General features: G+C 42.5%; 1 protein-coding gene and 1 long non-coding RNA gene across 2 annotated transcripts in view; one reads left to right on the top strand and one right to left on the bottom strand.

The window, feature by feature from the left end:
- Window positions 1-16,701, bottom strand: part of OLFM2 (olfactomedin 2) — a 246,011-nt gene that overhangs the window by 97,068 nt on the left and 132,242 nt on the right. The window lies entirely within an intron of this gene.
- LOC120933266 overlaps window positions 1-16,701 on the top strand; it is a 32,406-nt gene that overhangs the window by 1,918 nt on the left and 13,787 nt on the right. Inside the window, exon 2 of the long non-coding RNA XR_005748073.1 lies at window positions 3,721-3,813. This is a non-coding gene — a long non-coding RNA (uncharacterized LOC120933266). The remainder of the gene's footprint in view (window positions 1-3,720; window positions 3,814-16,701) is intronic.

Here is a 16,701-nt window from a genome sequence, read left to right as displayed (position 1 = left end):
AAATGACATTTATATAATTTTATCCACACTTACTTTAAGTGTTTTTATTTTTTTTACTATATAAACGAAAAAGGACAATAATTATAAAAAAAAATAAAAAAAAGAACAATACTTTCTGCTATGGGTTTCTGCTATAAAACATATGTAAAAAAATCTTATTTCTTCATAAATTTTGTCTAGAGTGTATCCTGCTACATGTCTTTGTTAAAAAAAAATCCCAATAAGTGTATATTGATAGGTTTGTGTGAAAATTATAGCATCTAAAAACTATACTGGAATTTTTATTTATTTTTTTACTGTATATTAATAATGACGGTGATCAGTGACTTATAGAGCGGTGGGAAAACCTGACACTAACTGACGCAGGAGGGAACTGACTAACTGCCACTGACATCACCAGTGACACTAATACAGTGATCAATGATAATGCTATACACTGTCACTGTACTAATGACGCTGGCAGGGATAGGGTTAACATCTTGGGTAATCAAGGGGTTAAGCGTATGCCTAACAAGGTTCAATGTGTGTATTATATGCTGTTTTTTACTAAAACTTTGCAGGGAGAAGAAACAAAAAGACCATTCCCTCTCTACAGAGCCCTGTGTAGTTTGTCAATACAGGGCTCTGGGCTGTGATGGGCCACAGCCAATCTGCAGGTTCCGGGCATGAATCGCACATGTGGCCTGAACCCGGATGAAGGCAGCGACGCACACGTATGTCCCTGTGCCTGTAGGAGCCGCCCGCCCACATTACAGAAGAGAGGAGACATGTTGTTTGTTCCTAGTAAGTAGGAACAGCGATATGTCTCCTCTCCTACTCAGTCCTATCCCACACAGTTAGAACACACTGAGGGAACACGCAGTTAACACCTTGATCGCCCCCTAGTGTTAACCCCTTCCCTACCAGTATCATTTACACAGTAATTAGTGCATTTTTATAGCAGTGGTCGCTGTATAAATCTCAATGGTGGCAGAAATGGGTCAAAAGTGTATGATCTGCCCATCACAATGTCGCAATACCACTAAAATACGCAGATCACCATTACTAGTAAAAAAAAAATGCCATAAAATAAAACATTTCCCATAGTTTGTAGATGCTATAACTTTTGCACAAACCAATCAATATACGCTTATTGCAATTTTTTTTACCAAAAATATGTAGAAGAATATATAATGGCCTAAACCAGTGGTCTCCAAACTGCGGCCCGAGGGCCGGATGCGGCCCTTTGCTTGCCTTTATCCGGCCCTTGGAGCACTCTCCCTCCCAATGATACGAGACACTCTTCTGCCATCCGACACCGACAATGGAGCACCATTTCTCTCACTGACACCACAAATGGGGCATTATTCCTCCCTATGATACCAGCAATGGGGCACTATTCCTCCCCCTAATACCAGATGTTTACTCTGATACCAGGAAAATTTTCACTCCCGCTGGCTAAAATCCGGCCCTCCAAGAGTCTGACGGACAATAAACTGGCCCTTTGTTTAGAATGTTTGGAGACCCCTGGCCTAAACTGATGAAGAAATCTGTTTTTTAAAAACATTTTTGGAGATATTATAGCAAAAAGTAAAAAATATATATATATTTTTTTTCAATTGTCGCACTTTTTTTGTGCATAGCGCAAAAAAGAAAACCGCAGATGTAATCAAATAGCACCAAAAGAATGCTCTATTTTTGGGGGGGAAAATACGCATTAGTTTGGGTATAGCATTGCATGACCGTGCAATTACCAGTTAAAGCGATGCAGTGTCAAATTTTAAAAAAGTTCTCTGTTCAGGAAGGGGGTAAAACCTACCTGGCTGAAGTGGTTAAAGGTTTAAATTAGGGTTTAGGCGTTAGATTAGAGTTAGATATTCCGATTCGGTTTTAAAGTGAACCTGTGGCCAGGCTAAGCATCAAAAGCATGGAAGTTGTCCAAGTTATTGTCCCAGCAGCTGAGATCGCCTTGCTCCATATTCCCGGCATTGATTCAGAAGCTCATACCACCCTCCTCTCTCTTACCAGCAGTGTCTTTCAAACTTTGAATCTCTAATCTAAACACAGAGCTGAAATTCCAGTATTGGGGGGTGTGGTCAATTGTCAGGCCCTGAACCTGCCAGTTTAGGTAGGTTGTAAAATCAACACCTTCTGTAAGCTCCACAAACCACTCAATAAGTGAATAGGGACATAGGATTAAAACTGCAAAGTAGAAGGGAAGTGTGGAGAAGGAAAGAGACAGGCTTTAACAGTACTCTAAAGGGGCTATTCTCTACATAAACAAGGAAATGCAAAGAGTCAAGTCAAGCCTGTTTCCTTGACCAACTCTCCTGTTTTACCTATACCCCAGGTGTATAGTGCCAATGTGAGTAAATTGTAAGCACACACTTTCATCAGCAAAAATCCATAAAATCAGAACACAAGGATCCAACCGAAATGCACTGGAGGCAGGTTGGCAGCCTTGAACCTCCTATTATATTTGTGGTAATGTCTTATTATAACTACTAACGTGACATCATCTATGCCTTTCTTGTAAGCCTTTCCACCCTCTATCGTGGCCTATTTAAGCTAAGAAGAGATCTAGCCAGACAAGTACACGTACAATAAAAATAGCAGTTTCTTTATATTTAAACCTATACCAAGAATACATTATTTCTGATGTCATTATTTATTAAAGAGTTATGCAATCCAAGATTACAATAGTGCTCTTTGCCTAAACAGTTCAAGTTATTATTTGCTGAAATGGAAATCAGCATCTCTTTCTGGTAGCTCCATTCACATTTTATATGGCAAAGTCTTAAAGCCGATCCAAACCCAAAAACAAAAATGTAATATATTTCAGTTTGCCAGTGGCAGCACTCAATTTTCTTTTTCATGCTGTAGGGATCTGCTGCCTTCTACTGTCTGTATTTGTAAATAGCTTTTGCTTATTTATTGCCACAGTGTTAGTTGGTTACAGACAGGTATGTCCTGTCCTTGCTACCTGGATCAGAAATCGACATTAGAGGACTGTGATGCTAGATTAAGGGACGTTTTTAGGAAGTAGACACAGGGAACTGAGCCATGTGATGCTTTTACACTCAGGGAATGCTGCTGCTTGCTATATGTCATCCAGACCAGAAGCAGAGACTATTAGACATGTATTCCTATGTTCTATTAGTTTAACTGCAGCTGCCCATAGCTTCTTTAGTGTGTATCTGAATCCTTGTGACAGACTTATCTCTGTCCTGTTGTTATTATCTCAGATGCGCAGTGCCAGATAGCTAGGTCTGTCCTACAGTATGTCCTACAGTATGTGTGTAGTGGTCACCTTCCAGTATATTAGTAAGTAAGCGTATTTATTGCAATAGAGTTTATATGCAGCTCTTAATATTTTTCATTGGTCATTTCTCATACGCTCTCCCTTAAAGAGGGCTACAAAGCTTTATTTCTTTACTCTTACCTGGTGATCCTACCAGTAACAAACTTCTTGTCCTAGGGTGACAACACTTGCTCACCTCACTGTATCTATGGATGAGCAGACTACTCTCAAAAGTTGGACTACAATCGTCTTCCCCTCCACTCATATCCATAACATAAGGGGTTGCTTTTTAAATAGAGACGTAAGCGTTTTTGAATGCTTACCCCTCAAAATAAACTTTGCAAAGGAAAATTATCTCCAACATTTTTATTTTTATATTGCAATCTACGATAGAACACTTTGCTTATAAAGTCTGTATATAAAGCCTGTTCTTCTTTTAGGCGCAGAAGGTTGGGTCACTGCTCACTACAACAACAACTGCGTCTGGAAAATTTTAATCTACTGTACAAACCAGGCAGCTGAAAGGAAAGGAGGTAATGGACTTGTGTAACAATTACTAACAAACTGACATGATGTGATACCACTGTGTCAGCTCAGCAATGTAAAGGTCAAAATAAATGAACTAGAACAAATGGAAGTCAATTAGTATTTCTCCTTGGCCAGCAAACACAAATGGACAGGAACTTTCCTAATCAATTTATTCCTGATTTATCAAAAACTAAACAAAAAAGATCAGACACTGATGTACAAAAAGCTATGAAAAACAAAAACTAAAAATTCAACATCGGCGTTGAGAAATAACAAATAGGGGAAAGAAAACTTTGACAGATCAATTGTCTGTGTACTTTAGCCTGAACCAACCCAATTTCCAGCAGAAATCCAAATAATTGCTTTTACCATTATCTCAATTTTTATTTCCACCAATTCCTAATCCTCGACCTCAAAATAAATGTACAGCGATACAACCTCACTTGTTGGCTGTTGATGAGTTTTTCTTTTCATTTAAACAAAAGGGATGTAATTTATAGAATGGGAAGTGATTCCAAGTAACTCCAAAGCTGGATGGCCAGCCCAGACACATAGGTCATGACCTAGGACGCCATGGCCAATGGAGACGGCACCTTAGTCACAGGAAAATGCTCAGATTATGCTGTCCTGCCTAGTCTACATTACTATTTAACTATTGACTTGCTAGCCCAACCCCCTGGCTAGTCCTACCTCCACCCAACCAGAACTAGACTGGAGTAAAACTAGTGGTGTTCCCAAGCTACAACCAGCCCGTAATCACATCACTCCATGCATGGCTTGTTTTTTTGGGGTGTGGAGTGGAGGCTGAAGAGGGGTGAGCAGTGGTTTTGCAATTCAGTTAGGACTTGTGACTGAAGGATTCAGCTCATGCTTGCTGCCTATAGAGGTTTAATGAAGGGGCCATTGAATTACCATACATGAAGAAACATATTACGCTCAATATACTAGATACAAAGCAGTACACTTTATTCATATTTCATAAAAGCCTCTTATTATCATTAGGTTGTGGTGTATTTATAATATTAGGCTTGTTTGAGGTTTGAACAAATAGTTTTGCGTTTTAATTAGTATATTGTACATATGTTTTATAACTGTCCATGAACTCTACTATCTTGGAACTTTTATACTCAATTTAATTGACAAAATTGAGCTGTTGAAAAAGCAATACATATTTTTCAAACCTAAACAAAAGCCTCTTAAAGTGACTCTGGCCTCGCCAAACAGATTTATTTTGAAAGAGTAAGAGCTGGTTCACACAGGGGCGACTCGTCAGGCGACTCAGCCACCTGACAAGTCGAACTCCGCTCTATTCAATAGAACGACGCAAGTCGCTCTGACTTAAAAAAAGATTCTTGTACGACTTTGGGGGCGACTCGGGGCGACTTGCATTGACTTCAATACAGAAGTAATTTTGCAAGTCGCCTCTCAAGTCGTGCCGACCCTGTGTGAACCGGCTCTGACTCTTCCTTTTTTTTTTGAGAAAAAAACATCCCATCTGGGTGATCTATGTATATTATAAGAATTTTAACAAACTTTGTGTCAGATTCCTACCTTTTGTTATTCTGAAGAAATCACTGTGTGTTTTTGTGTCCATGTGGGAATAAAGCTAATGGGAGTGGTTTCATAATTATCAATCACCTGCTGCACCTGCAGCGCTCTAATTAGGAAAATTACAGGGTCTGCATCTCTTTAGATGTGATTCTCTTTTGGGAGTAACTCACGAAAAATGAAATTTTTGTTGCAGGGGATGCCTGATATCTGACTTGTAACATAGTGCAGACGTCTGAGAAAATCAGTAAGCCAATCATACAAGCAGGAAATTATGTTTCTGGGGGGTGTTGTGTACACTAGCATTTTACAGGAAATTATAGCGCTGCAGATTGAAAAAGGAATGGTCATTTTAAATAACATTTAATTACCATATAACTTGAGTCACAATTGTATATGCTATATTATTTATTTTTTTATTTGCTTTTTTTCCCCCCTAAAGTGGAGTTATCCTTTACATAAAGTACGTTATTGTCTTTCCACTGCCCATGCCACCAATCTGTGCCATATTGATGAATGCCCCCTCACCAACAACTGAAACGATCAATACCCAACTTAGGGTATTTATATGCAGGCAAGTGTCCAACTCCACTGGCTCTGGACAGTGACATCAGCACTGGAACTATCACTCGGCACTGTCAGTTGGGAGCTCAGTCTGCTCTGTGGACTGTGTGCTGACCCTCCTTGTTCCAGTCTAAATGCTGATGTACAAAAAGCTAGCACAAAGAGAGATTTGGGGGTTGATTTACTAAAACTGAAAAGCTGCAAAATATGAAACAGCTGTGCATGGTAGCCAATCAGCTTCTAACTTTAGCTTGTTCAATTAAGCTCTGGCAATAAGACCAAGTTCACACTGGTACGACAAACTCTCCGACAGGTGCCCCCTGCCCCAAAGCACCCACCCCAAAGCACCTTGCCCCCATGTTGACAACCCTGGCCATTGGTTGTTGGGGTCTGCGAGTGGGAGGCCCCCCACCATATGTGAATGAGTATGGTATTGAACCCTTACCCATTCATCTGAAAAAAAGTTTCACACACTACACAGGTTTTTAAAGTAATTTATTAAGCAGTTATGGGGGTCTCTTCTCCCCTCTCTGGCTCTTCTCCGATCTCTCTCCGGTTCTTCTCCCTCTGTCTTCTGTCGGGTCTCTTAAGCTATCTTCTGCTCTTTTGCCCGCTCTTTTGCTCGCTCTTGCCCGGTTTTCTCCGTTGTCTTCTTCCCTCTGCTCTTCTTCTGATGTTGGCGCAACGCTCTGTCCCGCTCTAATGCGAGCTGTGCCACTATTTATATTGGCATGGGGCAGGGTCACGTGTGATATCATCAGGAGGCCCTGTCCCTTATGATGTCACCGCCTAGGGGCATTATGGGTAGTGACATCATAAGGGGTGTGACTTCGGTGACCCCACATCGGGCATTAGAACAGGAGAGAGCGTTGCATCAACATTGGAAGAAGAGCAGAGAGAAGAAGACAATGGAGAAGACCGGGCAAGAGCAAGCAAAAGAGCGGGCAAACGAGCAGAAGATAGCGGAGGAGACCCGGCAGAAGACAGAGGAAGAAGAACCAGAGAGAGAGCAGAGAAAAGCTGGAGAGAGAGCGGAGAAGATCCGGAGACGGGAGAAGAAGTCGGAAGAGACCCTCCAGAGCTGCTTAATAAATTACTTTGAAAACCAGTTTAGTGTGTTTTATTTTTTGATGCTTTTTTCAGGTGAATGGGTAGGGGTACATTGTACCCCATACTCATTCACATAGGGTGGGGGGAAAGGATCTGGGGGCCCAATTATTAAAGGGTCTCCCAGATTCCGATAAGCCCCCCACCCACAGACCCCGACAACCAATAGCCAGGGTTGCGGGAAGAGGCCCTTGTGGTCATCAACATGGGGACAATGTGCTTTATGGTGGGGGGCGCAGGGCCCCCCTGCCCTAAAGCACCCGTTCCCCAATGTTGAGTGCATGCGGCCTTGTATGGTTCAGGAGGGGGGCTCTCGCTCATCCCCACACCCTTTCCTGACCAACCGGGCTGTGTGTTCGGATAAGGGTCTGGTATGGACTTTGGGGGGACCCCCACGTGTTTTTTTTTTTCGGCGTAGGGGGTTCCTCTTAAAATCCATACCAGACCGAATGGCCTGGGATGCTCCTGGAGGGGGAACACATGCCGATTTTTTTAACATTTTGCATGGAGCTCCCCCTAAAGATTCATACAAGACACAGTTCCTGGTATTGTCGGGGATCAAAGTCGGATCCCTGTTCACTGAAGACGGACGCATGTCGGACTTATAGTTGCAGGGCAAAGTCAGATCCAAAGTAGTATGACTGTTGTGTCGTACCAGTTTGAACCCGGCCTCAAACCTGAAAGCTGATTGGTTTCTTTGCAGAGCTGCACCACATTTTGCGCTCTCCAGCATTAGTAAATCAACTCCATGGGGTACTTTGTGTATTTCTTCCAGATCTATACAGTAATCTAGTATGAAACATTGCCTCGAGATCTTGTGCAGGATCTTCCTCTAATAAAGACCACTCACTGTAGCTCTCTCTCCTTGTGCAGGGTGACTGGTCTTGTCTCCGCCCCTTCCTGTAATTTTCTGCAGGCAACCTTTAGAGAGTCCCTCCCACAGCTCTGCACATGCAGAGCACAGTGATGATGTAACTGGGTTACTGGGTTCACAGCGGCATTTGGTGCACAGAAAGTGGATTTATATCCTTTGTGGCTATTGAGGAATATTTAAACTAAGGTTTTTGTGCCTGAAGTTCAGCTTTGAGTATTTGTAATGTATAACTGGAGTCTTTTATATCTGCCTACGCTTACATTTTAAGAGCTCAGAATCATCTACATTTCTAAACTGAAATAGCAGCACTGGAATGAATGGATCTCAGTTCATCACACCATTAACACAGCATAGGTTTTGTTTATCTTTTTTTCATATTAATTACATACAGTGCTGAATGGATAACGTTAGACTATAAATTCTCTAGCACAGCCCTTATAATAAGAATTAATGAGTGCTTAGATGCAAATTAAATTGTGTCATGCCAGTCACAATAAAACCCAGCATGCTAGAAAACATCAGCTAGCCAGTGGTGTACCTAATGTATTTACCACCTGAGGTGGATCACCCTCATGATATAATTAGAAATATGAGACAAGAAAGACAAAGAATAACAAGTTACCCTTTTTGGATAGTACTTTATAGGTTAAGGACTTATGCCGCGTACACACCATCACTTTATGTGATGAAAAAAACGACGTTTTTAAAAACGTCAATTAAAATGACCATGTGTGGGGAAAACGTCGTTTTATGTCTTGTGAAAAACGACAACAAAAAAATTGAAGCACAACGTTTTTAAACCCGCGCATGCTCAGAAGCAAGTTATGAAGCAATAAGAAACAATAAAAGCTGCGCCACAAAATAAAAGTCAATTGAAATCAACAAACTCTGAGAGTGTGATAAAAGAAAAGTCCATATAGATTCAGTAAGTTATTACACGAAAGTCCATATAGGTATGCTCCTTAGGTGGTAAACATATGGTATGTAGATTGTTTCCTTGCAGAAAAAAACTCCTACGGTCCACACCACCAAGTGACATATAAACAATAAGTGCACCCTCCACCGGAAAAATAAGCCGCTTAACAGAGGGCAAGCAATTCGGTCAATTGGCTATAACCCAGCCGCAGCCTTTTAATTCCTTAGGGATTCCAAATAGGACAGGTTACCTCTGGGGGACGATGACAGCCAGCTCCAAATGGTTCATCCTCTCTCCGCACCTCACCGACCACCGCCACACTCACTCCCGTTTCTACCCTACTAATCCCGCCTACAAGCAAGCTTCAATGGAAAAGAGTGCTGAACGTAACCTCGCTTTGCTAGAGCATTTTGAAAAAACGATGGTGTGTAGGCAACGTCGTTTTTGAAAATGAAGTTTCAAAAACGTAGTTTTTTTACTTCACAAAAAATGTCGGTTTTTTTCATCACATAAAGTGATGGTGTGTACGCAGCATTAGGGTGGCTTGGATATTGAAGTCTATATAAAACCTACCCTTGCAGACTAGTATCTGCATTTTGATTTCCACTACCCACTGTAACACAAGCTGGGAGTCATTTGAATGCCAAAAAACTGGGTTGAGATGGCAACAACAAAGTCTACAATCAAAAAAAACAGACATCTCAGGAGTGCTCTAAAAGTTTGTGGCTGCTCAGAGTGAATATTCGTTAAAACATTCACAAGGTCAAGCAAAACATAGAACAATCGAACCACGGGGAGAAGCAGGAACATCCAAAAGACCCAACACCCAAACACAAGTAAAATAACCTAGTATAATGTAGTCCTGAGCAACGCTGTATCCTGGCCTAGGCCAACAAGGCCCAGGCCTAGGGCAGCACTTTGCAGGGGGGCAGCACGGAAAGAGTCCCCGACGGCTTTTGCTACACTGTAAGTGTAACGCAAGCTGCTTCTAATTTTGACTGTCCTATCATCCTGGACCACAAACCTTCCTCACTGTGCTATATGTTTTCTGATGTACCATTGGCATGGTTATATCTTCTTAGTCCTCTCCATAAAATTATATTTTTTTTTCCATTTCTGATAGAGTAAGGGAGGGTTATAGACCCTGTTAGTTTATTTTTTATCATCCCTGTCCCATTGCAGAGATTTCCCTTCACTTCCTGCCCCATAGCCAAACAGGAAGTGAGATTAAATATATGCAAATTAAAGGAATCCAACCCCCCCCCCCCCAGGCCCTAGGACGGGGATATGCAATAAGCAGACCTCCAGATGTTGCAGAACTAAAAATCCCATGAGGCATAGCAAGACTCTGACAGCCACAAGCATAACACTCAGAGGCAGAAGCATGATGGGACTTGTAGTTTTGCAACAGCTGGAGGTCCGCTAATTGCATATCCCTGCCCTAGGAACTAGTGCCCCGACTCGAAAATTTCAGGGTGGGTCTTAAACAGAAAGGGGTGTGGCCTTGACAGGAAGGGGTGGGTCATATTTAAATAAGGGGGTGCACGAGTTTAGTCAGGCCTAGGGCAAGACAAAACCTAAATACACTACTGGTCCTGACTAATGAGGAATGTAAAGACCTGTGTTTTGGTCTATCAAAACAAACTATCAACAAGTGCATGGCCTAGCATATGAGGATAAACTGTGCAGGCTGGAAGCAGTGAAATTACTTTAAAACAAGCCCTCATTCACTCATGTAGCTATAGGCATCGTGGGGAAATCTGTCTTTAAAGTTCACAACACAGACACTGACATCTAAGTTTTTTCATTACTACTTTAAATCACAGCAAAATCTTGGCAGCTCAGCAGTTGTTTTTCCAGCAGATGTGTGTAAGCTGTTTGAAATAAATTTAAACCTGACTTTAGGGCCTGTTCGCACCAAGTTATTATGGCACTACTATGTGCTTTACCACAATTAACAGCACACATTAAATGCACTGTGATATGTAATTTGCACTGTGATGTGGTGCCGTTTTCAATGACATTCTAACACACCTTTTTAATGAACATACATTGCAGTGCTATCCAACTCTTGGCATTGTGGTGCATGCACCATTTTTTGGCAGCACACCACACCATGCGCTACATTGGTAGGTTGCTTCCTGAAGGACACTACATAGCTCGCTGTGCAATGCATAATGTGTAGAATAAAACATGTACAGTCTGTTGCAATCTTTGATCTTTGAGAATGAATTACTTCACACTACATGCAGCTAGAGAGGTCAGCAATGGCTTGTTTAAAACTCTATTACTGCTTGTTAAGGATATGTAAATATATTAATGTTCATAGTCTAGTGTGTTATTGGAGAGCCTGGGATCACCATCCAGCTGGGTGGTATAAGCAAATAGTTGTTATACCTGCAAAACAGGCAAAGCTTCCTTCAGTATAAGTACAAATACATAATCCATGGACTTGTGGCTAAAAAGCAAAGGTATGGCTCTCTGCCAGCATAACCCTTGTCCCATACAGGGTTTAAAGGGTTAGTAAATGTTTTTTTTTTTCCTTTAAAATAACAAACATGTCATACTTACCTCCACTATGTAGTTCGTTTTGCACAGTGTGGCCCCGATCCATGTCTCCTGGGGTCCCTCGTTGGCTGTCTCTGGTCCTCCCCGTAAGTACTGAACACAGTAATGCGAGAGAGCTCGCATGGTGGTGAGTAATTGCGGGCGCGCTCCCGTGATACAGTGAGCGGCCATAGCCGCTCACTGTATCACTCGGCCCCGCCCCTCGGCGCGCCGCGTCACTGGATGTGATTGACAGCAGGGCCAGCCAATGGCTGTGCTGCTCTCAATCCTTCCGCTCTAGCCAATCAGCGGCCAGGCTGAGCGGCGAAGAGGATCTCCGGACCGCGCGCGGGGCTTTCGAGGGGTCAGGTAAGTAAAACGGGGGCTTCTTTACAACTCCTTTAAAGTCCCTGCCTGCATCAGATGACTGAAATAGGAGGTCTCCACAGCCCAGTCATGTCTCAGTTACAGACAGCACACAGTCCTCACACAGCCTGCTCCACTGTGTTAACAGGGTTAGCTCAATCAGGACCACAGCCCCCGTAGTCAGAGTTGGAGGCTCTTTTCCACCCAAAATCTCTGAGAGCCTCCAAAATCCAGGTCCCATACTAGACTTCATAATCCTGGGAAAACTAATGCCGCGTAAACACGGTCGGAATTTCCAATGAAAAAAGTCAGATGGATGGACTTTTTTCCATTGGTGTTTAGAAATAGAACATGGTTTTTTTTTGTTTTTTTTTTCGAAAACTCCAACGGAGAAAAAACCCACGCATGCTCAGAATGAAGTTGATGCATGCTCGGAAGCATTGAAATTTTTCTCGGTTCATCGTAGTGTTTTACGTCACCGCGTTTTGGACGGCCGGAATTTAGTCTGACAGTGTGTATGCAAGACTGATGGAAGTCAGCTTCATCGAAATTCTGACGGAAAATTCCATCAGGTTTTATTCCATCGGAAATTACGATTGTGTGTACGCGGCATAAGGCAGTTTTCCCCTTTTGATGGATCACCCCAGAACCCCTCACCTTACATTGGCGAGAATCCTTGAGTACTCCAAATCTGTACTCTTGTCATCCCCCTTAAGGGAACACAACAGTGGTCATCTATACCTGTGTTCCAGGATCCATCCCTGGTGTCCTGTACCCTAGGCAAAGGTTCACTTTAAACAGAGAAGGTATTCTTTTGAGGACAGTGATGTGCATACTTTGGAAAGAGAGGACAACTGTTTCCTAAAAGGCATGAAAGAGGTGATTTAGGTCAAACTGGAAAGGCCATCTCTTAGTAGGGGTGGGGGCCTTTGACATTATTTGTCACCCAAGTACCAAGTATGATAGCTTGTACCGCCTGCCGTGTAACTCAAACAATTCATATCTGTCCAAGTTTTCTTGGCATCATGGGTATGGATTATATAATCAGAACATTACTCATTATGTTCTTGGACAATTAACATTTACTTTGACATATTCTATGATGTGGGATTAAGGCCCACCACCTTGGGCCTTACTTCTGTGGGATTGGAGTGGGGAATGGAGTGGAGTTATTTGTCTGGCTATAAATGCTGGGGTAGGTTTCTTATCAAAGGTGGAGAAGCTCCTTGGATAAGCAGCATAACATTTGCAACATTACAGAACAAGTCCAGCTGAACTACTACTGGTCATTAGGCTTTTCAATAGCATTTGTTGCTTAGATAATTTACTACAGATATACAAATATCCTCTCCTCTGTAATGGAAGTCTAGATACAGATTGTAACACTCCTGATTACATTTTATCAGTTCCAATTTCAAATTTCTACTTGCCATACAGTCAATGGACATCTACAGAAGCTGTAAAGGCACACGGCTACCTGCACTGGTTGTTTGGTTCTGTGTGCGTCCTGTATCCCCTAGTGCTGTCTGCACATTAAGGATTCATAGCTGTTAAGCTGCCAGCTGCTTCCTTACTCTAAATCATGAAATGCAGCCAGATCCAGTCCTGCTGGAGCTGCACAAATTTAATAATCCTGAAAATTGATTAAGTATCTCAGCTGTGGCAGGATGTCTTGAGTGGGTGTAGGGACACCGTGAGGTCAGGGAGAAGTTCTAAAAATCCTATTTTTAACAAAAGTAGAGAACAAAAATGTAAATATATGAGATGTTGCAGTGTAATATGGCTTCATTTGTGTGCAGTACGCACTATAAGATAATAAGACTCCACCCTACACTACTGCATTCAGGTGGAGGCAATGGAAGTAGTCTGCATTGTAAAGTTGTGCTTTTATTTGCAGTAAATGATTGGTTTGGTGCTCCTTAATGGTATATTTGAACGGCAGGTTGTTTGTTCTATTTAGAACCTTCAACACATTAACCGCTTGAGGACCGCCCCACGACGATATACGTCGTCAAAATGTCACGGCTGGGCACAAGGGCCTACATGTACGTCCCCTTTAAGATCCCAGCCGTTGGTTGCAAGCACGCTGCCGCCGGCGCGCTCGCGACCCGGTCCTCTTCTCCGTGACCGTCCCCGTGGGAACAGCGGACCCAATCGCCGCCCGTGTCCCGTGATCGGGTCACAGAGAGGAAGAACAGGGAGAGGTAAGTGTAAACAAACCTCTCCCCATGCTTCCTAGTGAGCCTGTCACTGATCGCCTGTTCCCTGTCATAGGGAACAACGATAAGTGATGTCACACGCTCAGCCACGCCCCCCACAGTAAGAATACTCCCTTAGGACACACTTAACCCCTACAGTGCCCCCTCCTGGTTAACCCCTTCACTAACCCCTTCACTGCCAGTGTCATTTTACAGTAAATAGTGCAAAAAGGGGCCAGGTCCTTTAGCTGCATAATGGTCCGGGGGCTTAAGTGGTAAACTGGCACTTATGCTCCATACACACGGTTGGAATTTCTAACGGGAAAAAGTCAGTTGGAAATTACGATGGGAAAATTGAGAACCAGCTCATAATATATTTCTGTCGGAATTCCCGACAGAAAAAGTCAGATGGAGCATATACACGGTCGGAATTCCTGACCAAAAGCTCCCATTTTTTGTTGGGAATTCTGACTGTGTGTACGGAGCTTTGCAACATATTTGGGTTTCCCAGTCCTCCATGGGAATCCAGTTCTCTAGTACAATAGATGTGTTTAGAACATGTCCAAAATGTATTTGCTGGGCCAGACTCTCATTGTGATGTTTGGCCCATGTTTGGCCCTTGGGGACAGTAAATCATTGAGCCTATTGGTTATTTGCCCATTGTTTCCTATAGGGGAGTCAATGTGTTCATTCCTTTCCTTCCCATGCACTACTCAATACACACATTCCCCACTCCCTAAACCATACTTTTTCAACCATAGTGCCAAAGCACTCTGGCGTGCCTTGAGTTTTCTTTAGGGCATTATTTTTAGGCATTTTTTGGCGTGTGGATGAAGCCCGCCTTTTAGTTACACTAATTTACAGGTTTTCATTGTGCACCATTGCAACCTTCTAGCTGCCGGTGTCCTAACGACCATTGGCATCATCAGTTGATAAGGAGGGTGTCAGTCCCCTGCATAGCATTCTTGTTTGACCCTCCCCTGCCCCTCTCCATCAGCGGTGGGGTCACATTAGTCAGTACCAGCTTGCAAAAGTGTATTTTCTTTGGAGGAATAAATCACCTGTAACACTGGGTGTCCTATTTGGACTATTAGAATAATTATTACATTTTAGAATGGGGTGCCTCGAGACTGTCAATAATTTTTAAAGAGTGTCTTAAAATTGTCCAGAAATTTTAAAGGGTGCCTTGACTGAAAAAAGGTTGAGAAACATTGCCCTAAGCTGCTACAAATTAGCTTTATAAATGTAATATTCCTTATTTACCTTTGGAAACCTTTACCTTTCCATCCACCTGTATGTCTGAGAGTCAGAGAATTTCCTACTGAAGTCAGCAGGATTTGTATAGCAATAACAAATCCTGGAAGTAGTCAGAGAAGCATGACAATTCTGCATTTACACTGACATAGAGACACGGGGGTTAATTTACTAAAATTGGAGAGTGTAAAATCTGGTGCAGTTCTACAGAGGAATCAATCAAGTTTTTTTTTGGCAAAGCTAAATTGAACAAGCTGAAGTTAGAAGCCAATTGTCTACCATGCACAACTGTACCAGATTTTGTGCTCCCCAGTTTTACTAAATTAACCTCAAGGTCTACATGTTTCAACTCTTAGTGTCCCGTTTATAACAGAGAGCAGATATCCAATCTTAATTAAACTGCAATTCACAGGTGTGGCTGGCAAAGCTCCAAGGAGCAGAGAGTTCCGTGATTGGAGAAGTGCCAGTTTTGTGATTTTGACAGGTCACATGATAAGGGTCTCTTTCTGGCTTTTCATTTTTACGGCGCTCCACTGGCTTCAGAATACGAAAGTGCACAGCACAGCACATTTGTAAAACAATTTGCTATAAATGTGCAGTGGCTGTTTTAAATTTGGTCATGCCACTGCTTTTTCAATAAGCCCATATGTTTCAGGATCACATTTGTCATTTGGAGTTGGCTAAATATCTATGGGTGCCAGTATTCCTATTTTTTTTAATGGTTCAGATTTTTTTACTGGGAATATGTATGTACCTAAGAAGACAGAATGGGAGGGTTGTGTATAGCACAACATTGTATGTTAATACACTGCTGACCTACAGTTCCAAAGTCACAACCATAAGACTGGTAAATCCGGCTGCACTTAATTTAAACTTTTCCATATTGTACTAAGTTCAATGGATGATGATGGTCTGAAAGTATGTCAATCATAAAATTCTGGAGCCGTAGATGATGTATACAGCATGCTATACAAATGAATGGCTGTACTCTTGTATACACTGATGTCTCTGTGAAGCTGCATTTATTGAAGCATTTCCTGAACTTGGAATTTTGCATAGAATAATCAGCGTTTACAAGAATATGGCCACATGCAGCCACTCACTTGTATGGCAGGCTGTACGCTGCATTTGCAGCTGCTTGGGCGTGAGAAAACACCCAAAATTTTACTCTGAGCATATCTGTAGCCTCTTAGGCCTTGTACACACAACCGAAAATGTCCGCTGAAACTGGTCCATCGGACCAGTTTCCGCGGACATGTTCGGTCGTGTGTAGGGCCGACCGGACAGTTTCCCGGCCTAGCGGACAGGTTTCCAGCGGACAAAAGTTTCTTAGCATGCTAAGAAACTTGTCCGCTGGAAGCCTGTCCGTCCAACCCAAGGCTCTCGACCATCACTAATGTTTCCCTCCTGTGGATTAGTGAATCTGAAGGTGAAGATACCAGAAGAATACAGGTACAGGTGTACACATACATTTCCCACAGTTGACTGGAAGCTTCGCAAATGCTATTTGCCTGAGCCG

This window comes from Rana temporaria, chromosome 3, assembly GCF_905171775.1.
Source record: "Rana temporaria chromosome 3, aRanTem1.1, whole genome shotgun sequence".
Taxonomy (NCBI): Eukaryota; Metazoa; Chordata; class Amphibia; order Anura; family Ranidae; genus Rana; species Rana temporaria.
Note: the sequence above shows the minus strand (reverse complement) of the source record. Positions and strands in the feature narration are given on the sequence as shown.